This window comes from Macrotis lagotis, chromosome 6 (genome assembly GCF_037893015.1).
Source record: "Macrotis lagotis isolate mMagLag1 chromosome 6, bilby.v1.9.chrom.fasta, whole genome shotgun sequence".
Classification (NCBI taxonomy): domain Eukaryota; kingdom Metazoa; phylum Chordata; class Mammalia; order Peramelemorphia; family Peramelidae; genus Macrotis; species Macrotis lagotis.
In genome coordinates this window covers 207,884,977-207,897,369 of record NC_133663.1, presented here as the reverse complement: position 1 = coordinate 207,897,369, position 12,393 = coordinate 207,884,977, and positions in this window count along the sequence as shown.

Below are 12,393 nucleotides of genomic sequence, written 5' to 3'. Positions count from 1 at the left end.
TGATCAAAGTAGCCAAAGTATTTATGCTTTGGCTTCAGTTTTTTACCTTCCAGTGAATAGCTTGAATTAATTTTTAAAAAACATTGACTGTTTGATTTCCTTGTAATTCAAGGGACTCTCAAAAGTCTTCTCCAGCACCACAATTTGAAAATATCAATTCTGTAGCACTCAGTTCTCCTTATAGGACAACTCTCATAGCCATATATTGTTACTGGAAAACTCTGAAATCTCTGAATATACAGACTTTTGTTGGCAAGGTGATGCCTCTATTTTTAGTGTGCTATCCATAGTTGTTATAGTTCTCCTTCCAAGGAGCAAGTATATTTTAATTTTATGACTACAGTTTCCAATTGCAGAGATCTTTTCAGTAAAAGAATGTAAAATTCTAGGGCAGTGATCCTTTCTCTGAAGAGAACAAAGTGACCAGACATTGAATGTAGAAGACTAAAGAAGTTCACCTTAGTAGGAAATGAAAAAGTAGCTGTTCTGGACACCTTCCTTAAATGGACACCTTCCTCTCCACCTTCTAATCTGAGGTGCTTCAGGGGTGAAGAGTACTGATGAAGTATGAGTTCCATGGTTGATGCAGGATGAAAAAGTTCCTGTGGGTATGATGGAGAAGTCTAAAGATGCCAATCTCCCACTCCCCTACTGGCAGGAATCAGTCTTGGAGAAGGACAGGTGGAGGACATTCTTTTTAAATCAATTTATGTCTCACCAAGAGCCACAGATCTTTGTGGGCACTGCACTTGCCCTCTAGAAATAAATTCCTTGAATGTATATTTTAATGAAATGTGGTAGGTATGCTTCTATAGAAATGAAATCTATTTTGCATTTTTATCTTATCCATTGATGACTGTGGCAAAAACAAACAATGGAAACATCACCCAATGGAAGTATTGGACATATTTGTGTTTGCTAGTATAAAAGATTTGGCACAATCCCAAACCACTTAAGATGGAGAGATCTTTGTGTGAGATAACTTGGCACCTTCTCCTAAGAAGCAGGACTTGTATATGTGTTGACATTTTGTATGATCTACCATATGCTTGAGAATGACCACTTTTCATTGTCTGGGTAGGCATAACTGCCATAAAGCTTGTCCCAGAGCATTGAGGGTGAAGATCTCATTCAACCACTGCAAGGATCATTGTGAGATAAGCAAATAGAAAGATATGGGGGCCACCTACCTCTTTCCTTAGGCCCTATGGCCCTGGGGATTTCAGCCTGTTTCATTTATTATTTTCATTTCTAGATGTGGAGAATGGAGTCCCAATTGAGAAGCTCAAGCCATGGGTACCTTGGAGTAGCAAAATCCAGACTGATTGTTGTTGCCAGACCAGCAAGAACCTATGAGAAGCCGAAGTGTTAGGACTCTTAACCTGACAGGGATGTTAGTGGGACATTGGACTTGAAACTTGAGGGACTAATATTATGTAGTAATGAATTAAAATGGGAACTTGACTCTTCTATCAAAGATCATGGGGGGAGGGGGAGAGGGAGAGGGAGAGGGAGACTATGTATTTATTCCAGGGATTAAGGGGAGATGTTTAGATGCTTGTTCTTTCTATATGTCTTAACTAAATATTTCTTTGAAAAGGTGATATGACTGTTTATTGGTTAAATTAAACTGGAGTGCTAATATCCTCCAAATTGAGGGGAATAAGTTTAATAGAATCTTGTGCCAAAGACAAATATAAAAGACCTCCCAGCCTCCTAAGAAACCAGAAAACCCTGGGGGAGGATTGAAATGTTACACAACTACCACATATCTATCTAACTCTCACACAGTGGAAAACAGAATCACTGTTACATTAGAAAAGAGTAGTATAAATAATTCTTTTTGATTTTTCTGGACAATGTTATATATTTGAGTAAATGAAAATTATGGATCACTGTAATACTATTTACATTAACCTATACAGTTTTATCTAAACGTGTCTCCTTTTGTTAGCTGTAGGCTAACTTTTTGCTGAGCCGGTATAAGATTTCATTCCTTTATGTTCAAGATGCGGATAGATATTGATGATTTCCAGCATATTCCCTCATGTTTTCCAGGTTAATGTAGCATTTGAAAGAGAAATGGCATGTTTCAGACTGCTACCAGTCCTGAAGTAAAATGGTCCTGTGAAAACCTGTTTGAATTAGAGAATAGCATCTGTGCAAGGAATGAAAATTTCCCACTGCAGTAGTTAGTGGTCCATAATTTTCAGTCATTCAAACATATAGCACTGTCCAGTACTTAAGGAGGGCTAATCTAACATTTAAAAGTTAAGCTACATATTCAAATTAAGAGCAATTTGACTTATTTCCCCATTGAAACATGTGATTTGAAGGAATGAAAGAATAATTGAAAAAGCACAATTGTTTATTATTATTTTAGATACTTGTGAATTCAAACTCCAAAAATTCAAACTGAGGAAGTTTGTATGGGCAGCAAAATCTCTTGGCAAATTCTTTAAGACATAAAGATGTCCACATATTGATGAGAGCTATCATCCCAACTTTCTCTTTGATTTCAAGAAAGTAGCTTTGTTCTCACTAAAATTACCTGATAGTTGATATGTTCCATACTTTCATTTCTTCCTTCCCAGATGTATGGACAGATGGTGACAAATGTTAATTGAAGTCATTTTCAGCTATTAACATAACATGTTTATAAAAATGCTATAATTTTACCACTTCTCTTCATAAAACCTTTTTTCAGTGAACTGAAAAATGCTTATAGACGGCCATGGTTTAAACATTTGAAGCAGATTGTGAAATGAAGCCTCATCAAATGCCCACTAGAACGTTGAAACAAAGGGCAATCATTGCTTGATTCATTTAATATTTGTCATTTTAACTACACTCATTTCCCCCACCCCCAGATTAACAATCATTTTCTCTGAATGGCAAGGTGAGAAAACCTGGAATCCTTGAAGGGAACAGGTTTATTACATCAAAGAAAAGAATACAATTGTTTGGGAGCTATTAATGAGTTTTGCAATTTAATGGAAACCACACTATATCTGGAGATTTATATCCTCATTGGATAACTTTCTTTTAAGCTAGGTAGAAGGAGAGCCTCAGGGGACCTTCTCCCTACCATTAAATTTTGAGAAATTCTTATCACAACACATTGAATACATTTCTTCCATTCTGCTTTCACTACCACTGATTTCCTTGATTACTCTCACCCAGATCTCTTGCAGAATGGGACAAAGGTTACCATTTTCTCTATTGCCCTATTGTTTTGTTTTGTTTTTTAATACACAACCACTGAACCACCCTTTAAGTTTTCTAACATGGTGGAAAGAGCAATAGATTTGGAAAGGAAGAACTCAATTCAAATGCCACTTCTAACACCTAGGTCTTGATTTTGTACAAGTTATAAAACTTCTCTGGGTCTCTCTTTTAGTTCAGGTTTAATGTTGGGACAAAGTAAGACACTCATAAGTTTACCAATGAAGGTTTTGTTATAATATGCCAAAGATGTGCAACAAGGGTAGGGAAGTCTTTAGTTTGGTTGGACAAGGTCCCTTTCTTCTTCATGTGGGAACAAGCAGAATATGAGGAAAGACATGTTGGCTTGTGTGGTCTTCAGAATTCCATCAAATTTTAAGTGCCCCGACTCCATGTACCTGGGACTTTTTAATGCCCTTGGGTGACCAGGCAGTTGAGTCAGGGAAGCAATAACCAATCAGGTCCCCAAGATAGACTTTTCTCTTTTTAAGGAAGGTTAATCATGTTGCAGGAGGAAAGGAATAGGGTCCTGGGTCTACTCCACATTGTGAGTGGGGGTGGGGAGAAGTTGTGACAGGGAAATGGGCCCCATTAGGTCTTGGGGTTTCATTGTATATTTTCAGAGAAAGATAATCCATATCACAGGAGAGAAGGAAAAAGGGTGAGCCTTGTGTTGTGGAGAAACATCCTATAATACCTGGGTTTCAAATCTGGATCATTTACATAAGATTTTCCTCTCTGCTGGAGAGAATGAAGACTTTACTGCTTGGTTATATAAAGGGCAACATTGGCATAAGAACCTGGAAGAAGAGAGATTTTCTTCCTATTCTGAGAGAGAATGTATGTAGTTCCTTACTATTGAAGGTGAGGGGATTTGGAGAGAAAGAAACCAGCCTTTGGATGATGGATATATAGGGAAAATGTGTTTTAAGATATCTGGATTTTGATAGTCACCCTAGAGACTTCAGAAATTATCTCTTTGGTAAGATTTCATGGTCTTGCCATTGAACCTGCTTTGTGCCCAATCATTCAATGAAATTCATAGCAACAGTACACTAGAAGTAGAGTCCAGGTCCTTTCCCTTAATGACTCAAAACTAAGATTTGAGTTCTACAAGAAATAACAGGAGGTGATAAGCACACATTGGGAACAACCATGTATAAACCAAATCCCAGAATAATATGGAGTATCCTGATTCTCTCAAAAAAGCATCTAGGTGGTTAGAGTTGACAGTGGTGGGGAAAGGACCTTACTGAGAATAGTACCCTCATGAAAGTCAATGGACTTTCTGGAGGATTCTCAAAACATTGGTCCCAGTCTTAGCACATTTTTGTCCCTGCTCATTCTATAAAATTTTTTAGAACTTTCTATATCAACAAATAAGCTCATTCTATGAAAATAGATGTTTAAATTAGTTAAACTTAAAGAAGTACACAGTTTAATTAAGATAGACTCAACTGCAAAATGAAATATTTTGTTTTAGTTTTTCTTCTTTTAAATTTCATTTTATTTTTTCATTTAGCAAGTATTTACTTTCTTACCCTCTCATCCTCCTATTGAAAGAAAAAGGAAAAACACACTCTTGCAACAAATGTTCAAAGTTAAGGAAAACAAATCCCTACCTTTGCCATGTCTAAAAGCATATATGATCTCTTCTACATTTTGAGTTGATCTTTTTGTCAAGAAGTGAGTGGTATGGGGCAGCTAAGTGGTTCTGTGAATAGAGTACAGACCCTGGAGTCAGAAGGAGCTGAGTTCAATCCAGCCTCAGACAATTAATAATTACCTAACTGTGTGACCTTAGGTAAGTCATTTAACACCATTACCTTGCAAAAACAAAAACAAACAAAAAGAAGTGAGTGGCATGTATCAACATTAATTTCCTGTATTCATGGTTGGCATTGCATTGAGAATTCTTAAGTCTTAAATTTTTTTATCTTTACAGTATTTTCTATTATATATTTATTCTCCTATTTCTGTAACTTCATTTGGCATTAGTTCATATAAGTTTTCCCAGGTTTTTCCGAAATCCCTTTCATAATTTTTATAATAATGATAATTATAATGATAATAATAATAATGATGATGATGATTACTAATAATTACATTCATATAGTGCTTTAAGGTTTGCAAAAGGATTTTTACCCATATTTTTCATCTTATCCTACTAACAATACTGGAATGTAGGTGCTATTATTAACTATATTTCATTGATGAGGAAACAGACAGAGTTTAGGTGATGAAATTAGGAAAGAACAAAATATTTTTTTTGTGCTCCTGGAGCAAAGATCATTATAAATTGTAGTGGGAGGTCAGAGAAAGCTGGAAGGAGTACATGACATCTAACATGAGCTTTCAAGGACAGGTAGTATTTCTATAAATAAGGAGATAAATGTAGGCAATACATAGAATAGCAGACCTAAAACTAGCAAGAGCCTAAGGGGTTCTCTTGGTCAGTGCTTTCATTTCATTTTATTTTTTGAAAATATAATTGGGAAATATTTAATGAAATAAATAAAAACATTTAAAACAGGATCCACCAACAAGGAAATTTTTACTTTGAGAAGGTGCTTTCATTTTAAAGATGAGAAAATTGAGGCAGACAAGTTAAGTGGTATAAAAGAATAATTTCTCATAACTATTGTGATAAAAGATTAATTCCCTATAGGGAATTATAGGGTTCATATGAGTCACCTTGCTTCCAAGTTTCAGAAGACCATCCTCCCAAGAGGAGATGAGAAGAATTTATATAAAGATGATAATCTTTGTGGAGCTATTTTGGGTAGTGATTTGGTACCAACTTTTATGTATAGGAAACTAAGGAGGTTAATTATTTTTCCCATTTGCCAGTGTTATAAGAATCCATGCTCTTTCCTGCTTCAATGTGACCATCTTGAAAATGGTCTCAACTTGTAGATTTTTTTGGTCAGTAAATCCAGAGAATAAAACTTTATGTCTAATCTATATTTTTCTGTCAGGTTATTTTTAACCCTATGCTTTTAAAGTTCTTACAATTTTAGGGTTCACAGTGTTTTGTCTCACAGTTAGTAAATTGCAGAACCAAGATTCTAACTTGGGACCTGTGACTTGAAGTTCATTACTCTTTTCATTGCATTATACTGACTCTCAATACATTATAAATATGTAGTGAATAGTTTGAGCAAAGCTATAGAGACTGAATGCCTCAATCAATAAATAAGAAATGCTGATTATAGTACATGATGAGGCAAGTACCATATAATGTTGGAAAGGTAGGAAGGATCCAGATAATTTGGCCTTGAATGTCCTTATAAGAAATCTGAATTATTATTATAGGAAATCTGAATTATTATTTATTAGGAAGGCAGAGTAGCAGTAGGATCATATTTGTATCTCAGGAAGTTGACTCTCTAGTAGCAAATATGAAGGATAAATTAGAACTGGGGAGAGTAAAGATTAGAAAATGATTAAGAAATTATTTTAGTAGTATAAGAAAAAGTGACAATTACTGCATATACTTAAGTATTGTCCTTGGGAAAAGGGAAGCCTGTGTTCTGGCATATAGTATGTGTTTAATAAATGCTCATGAATTGATTGATTGGAGAATTTAAAAAACAAATTCATGGGAAGGAGACCTGTAATTTCATTTGCTGTGGATCCCACATTTATGATCTCCATCTAGAGCAGATCAGTAAATTATATATAATTTATAATTTTTAGAGAATTGCCTGGGGACACTAAGAAATTAATGATTTGAGCACAGTCCCACAATTTGTATGCCTCAGAGGCATGACTTCAACCCAATTCTTTCTCTCTGACTAGCCCTCCATCCACTATGCTATGCTGCCATCTTATGGAGATGTGATTATAAAATCAATAGAGCTTGGTAACTGAATAGATAAAAGAAGTAAAGGTGAGAGGACAAATTAAAGAGAACCACATTTTTTAATAAGTAAGACTGGAGGAACAATAATAGTGGATTAAGGAAGAACTTTTTATGAAGGGCAAAAAGTTAATGCTAATTAGATTCATGGAATACATTCTTCATTTTTGGCTTGTTCTGGTGAATTGTAGAGGCAAGAAAAATAAATGTGGATATTAATTAAATAAATGTGGATATTATTGCACAATATATAACTTTTCCTCCTAGCAAGTTGAATGATTGCATTTTTATAAACAGTGCTGTGGTGAGAGTGGTATCTGTTTTTATGGAATCAGATATTTTAATAGTATTGTAAATAAATTTATTTTTGTTAAATTTTATTATCCATGGGACGGCTAGGTGGCACAGTGGATAAAGCACCTGCCCTGGAGTCAGAAGTACCTGGGTTCAAATCCAGTCTGACACTTAATAATTACCTAGCTGTGTGGCCTTGGGCAAGCCACTTAACCCCATTTGCCTTGCAAAAAAAAACCTAAAACAAATTTATTATCCATGAATGCTTCAATGCATTTTAATTGTAATCATGAATCTCTGGACTGTGTTGAACTAAGCCTGACCACAAACAAAATATCTTAATTATACTTGATGTTACCTTCCCTTTCTTAAACTTGTAAGTCCATTTGATAATTACTTCTTCTTTAATATTTCCTTTTTTATTTTTTGTATAATGAGAAGCTGGCCAAGGTAGGCCAGCATTTCAGGATCCCTTGTTATGTAAAGGTACTGACAGAAAGCTGATTGTCTGGAAAACAGCATGGCCAAGGGTCCATGGAATCTGAAAAGATTGATGGGGGTCAGGTTGCTTACAGTTTTAAAAATTAAACAGAGGAATTGATAGAATGCCAGTAGAACAGATTAAGTAAGGGAATGACATGTCTATACTTTAGAAAAACTACTTTAACACTAGTATATTGTATGATTTGTCTGCAGTGTTTAAAGTCTAGAGTCAGAGAGACCAATTGGGAGGCTATAGTAATATCTATGATAAATGAAGAGAGGCCCTAACTAAGGTGTTGACTATGTGAGTAGAAAGAAACAATTGAAGGTGGGAGATAGTGTTGTGGTAGCAATAGTGAGATATGGCAACCAATTAGATATTTGAGGTGATAAAATGAGAGCAATTAATGATAATATGAAATGATTATTTGATATATGTAATGTAACTTGAATGTATTTTGAGAATAAATCTATAATATCTTTACAAGGGATTCCATTATGTTGGAGGCTTTCCTTGTTTCAATTTGACAAAAGAATTATAATGGGACAGCTTAGGTGGTGCAGTGGATAGAACATCAACCCTGGAGTCCCCAGGACTTGAGTTCAAATCTTGCCTCAGACACTTAATAATTGCCTAGCTGTATGACCTTGGACAAATCACTTAATCCCATTGCCATAAATAATTTTTTTTAAAAAGGATTATAATGGTAGAATACTTGATCTATTCACCTGCCATTCCTTACCTATGATTCATTTTGCCCTACCAGTCTGTTTTCCTCTTACCATATATTTTCCCTATAATATTCTTGAATTCTGTTCTTTGAAATTCCTTATTTTTTAAAGTATTATCGCCCACTCACACCTACAATTTGTCTCTTTGTTACTCATTGTGTGACATTTATTTGAGATCTTTTGAGACTGTAGCAATATAAAAAAAGCAGTAAGTGGTAAAATAATAGGATTTTAAAAAGTAAGCCCTGGATTCTGGGAAAAGTTTAGTAATATTAAAGGACCTTTGAAATTTACTGAAAGCAATTCAACTTATTCTCCTCCTATTGTTTACTTCCAGGCTCAACTCCAATTGTCTTACTTATGCCAGTTAGATATAGATTGTTCTTATAAATACATGGCATAATCTGGGCAATAACCTTCTTTATTCACTTGTTTTTTCCTATAAGAGTGCCAGGCAAACAATTCTGAGCGGGTATAAAGTTAGAAGACACCACCATCCACAGTGAAGTGAATTAAATTAGTTTTTAATTAAGACCCTGCCCTGGATGTCTTTTATCACAATGGTAATCATCTCAGTAAGTACATGCATCTCTGGTATAGGCATTATCTGAGAGTCATTGAGGAAGTTTATTTTTGCTGTTATATATTTCAAGAATCTTGAATGATTTTAATTTATGAATTAAAGATACCTTTTTTGTAAGGAAGGCTTTAACTCAATCATTTTTTTAAAAAATAATGACAGTGGGATCCTTTATTTTCTCTAATTTTGAGTTAATTGTATAATGACAAAACTGCAGTCCATTGTGAAATATCATTTGTGAAATCTCGTCTGTTCCCTAATAATAAAAATCTTCAAGGATACCCTTTATATGTGTAGAGATGATTTATATTAGATGGGAAGTCGGTATGTAGATCAGATGCTATTTATGTGTTATTGGTTAACTTTTTTGTTATTGAAAGGGCTAAAATATTGTCTACAATTTATATTAAATTCATTCCTCAATACTCTGAGAATTGTATTATTTCAAGCACAGATCTCATCTATCCAATATAATCCGATAAATATTTTTATTAAATATTTCTATGTGTCAGGCACTGTGATAAGTGCTGGGGATGCAATTAATAATAAGAATGAATTTGGTCTCTGCTCTCAAGGACCTTAAATGAGATAGAAAGGTGGGGTAGGAGAGATAGGGAGTACCTGTGAGAGAGTATCTCATTCCATGGAATTGGCATGAGGAATGGAATATGCAAAGAGAAGTAAGTCCCTAAAATCCAAGTTTCTGCCCTCTGTAGAGGAAGGTACTAGGAGTTTGGTTCTCCACCTATAGTCAGAGGGAAACTAATGTCAATCAAGGTTTGAGTTAGCAGTATGTACACCTTATCTAATCTGGATATTTTTCCTTTTTTGTTTTCTTTGGTGTCATTTCTACCCTATCTATAAAACATCTAGAATCAAGAAGGTTCTACTCTTCTTTCTGGGTTACACAATCAATCAATCAATCATTCAAAACTGTAAAATACATATGAACTATTTCTGGACACCATTATTAAGTCAATCAAAAGTACAAATTTGGTAGGGAGGAAAAGTCCATAATCAATTGGGAAGGAGTGAAATGCTTCAAATCATTGGATGAAGTCAAAATATTCTGCAAAGGACATCTATTTGAATGACTGAAGAAGAAGGAGGGATGTCTTAGGATTGTCTTTAATAAAAACATCAGGACAGTTCAAAATGAAGAATTCCAATAAGAATCCACCATGGTGGGAGGAGGTTTCAGTCAGGTCTTTGAGAATCACAAGTGGAAACCAATGGCCAGAGTTTGACCTTATGTACTTCAAAAGTTCAAGACATTTGGATTCTCAGCATCCTAAAATGTTCCTAGAACATCTGCATCTGACTATATATATATATATATATATATATATATATATATATATATATGTATATACATATATATATATATATATATATATATTTGAATCAGAAATTAAAAAAAGCACTCTGAGGAAATTAGCTAAAGGCTAAGTTGTAAGGAGCCCAGGGGAGTGCTATACCTAAGGTAAACTTCATAAAGACTCTATAAACAGGAAATAAGGGGAAATGATTCCAGTAATCAGGAACTATGAGATTACCACTCTTTTTAAAAATATTATTTATTTAAGGCAATGGAGTTAAGTAAACTTGCCCAAGGTCACACAGGTAATTATTAAGTGTCTGAGGCTTGATTTGAACTCAGATCCTTCCAGGGTCTGGTGCTCTATCCACTGTGTCACCTAGCTGCTCTGAGATTGCCACTCTTGCTGCATGGGCTCTCTAATTCTAAATTAATTCTCTACTGGACCCTGTATGTACTTATATGGAAGTGTGTCCCAAACTACGATTCCAACTGTTTTTATAGTATTACATTAATAAATTTAGAACTTAAAATCTAATTAATTCTGGTTAGCTAATTAATATAAACTGATAATCAAAAAGGAGCACCAATAAGGTCTCTTGAGTGAAGGTTTTTGGAAAACTCAAATCTTTCAGCTTATCCTACAGTACTGAAGTGAAAGATGTTAGCCACATTCAAGGATTTCTGCTCCCTAATTCAAATAGGAGTTGGGGAAAATAGCCACATCAAAAATAAGTCTCATTCAGTATTCAAAATAAAATGTTTTATTTTTGCAATGTTATTTTGTCTTTATTATTTTGAATAACTATAAGTAATTTTCTTAGAGAATTTTTAATGAAAAGCATAAGGCTTTTATGTATGCCATAAGTCTTTTATCTCTTTCATTCTTTATCCAGGACCAATTTTTTAAAAAAAAAACTATTATACTCATTACCCTAATCTAGTTGTGTCTTATCTTTAAAGTCATCATATATAACAATATATGTTCATTTAATTTGAAGGATTTACTGAAAAGTCCCCATAGAATTGGAAGGGAGTTACTTTTTTCCACCAAATAAGATGCAGTTATTTTTAGTTTTTCAAAATATTTATCATGAATTGAACTTTAAGATGATAAAATCTATAATTTAAGATGACCAAATGTCTATAAAATGTCTATAAAATGATGTTTCCAGTTGACTCAGGCTATCCAGTGAAGCTATTCCACAGCCTCCTTTTCTTCATATGCACAAAAGATATCTATTAATTATCTTTCCCCAAAGCTACAGCTTCTTTTTTTTCTGGTTTAGTGAGAATGTAAAGTTTGTTATAATTAAGTTGCTTTAATATATTTATTTGTTCATCTATAGAAAAAAGTTCATAAAAAACTACATTTATGCTATTTATATTTGTGATCCCATTTGTTCTACAAGTTAACCATGTAAAATATGTATTCCAAGTATTATTATCCATATCTTACAGATTAGAAAATAGAGATTTAAGGAAGACAAAATAATTTATCCAATGTCATAATCTGATAAGTGTCCCTTTCACAAGCTAAGTTCAAATCTTCTGTGACCAAATCACAAAAGTGTTTTTCATTACAAACTTGTGACCTTTTTCACTCTAAATTTGTGACATTTTTCTTCCAAAAAAGTAAAAGAATGAAGTTAATATGAAGGAGAAATCATCTTGTAACTGAGAAAAAATGGCAATCATAGGTTTTACTCAATATCTGGTATATCATTCTAATTTAAGATTTCATGTGAAAAGTTGAAATTCAGTGTTAGAATTATGCTTAAAAATTAAAATGATAATATTTAAAGTATGGAAATCATGTTGAGATCGTCCAAATTGACCTTTTAAGTGCATGTAAAAAATTCAATAAGTAGAAAGTTAAATTTTAAAATTTTATTTTAA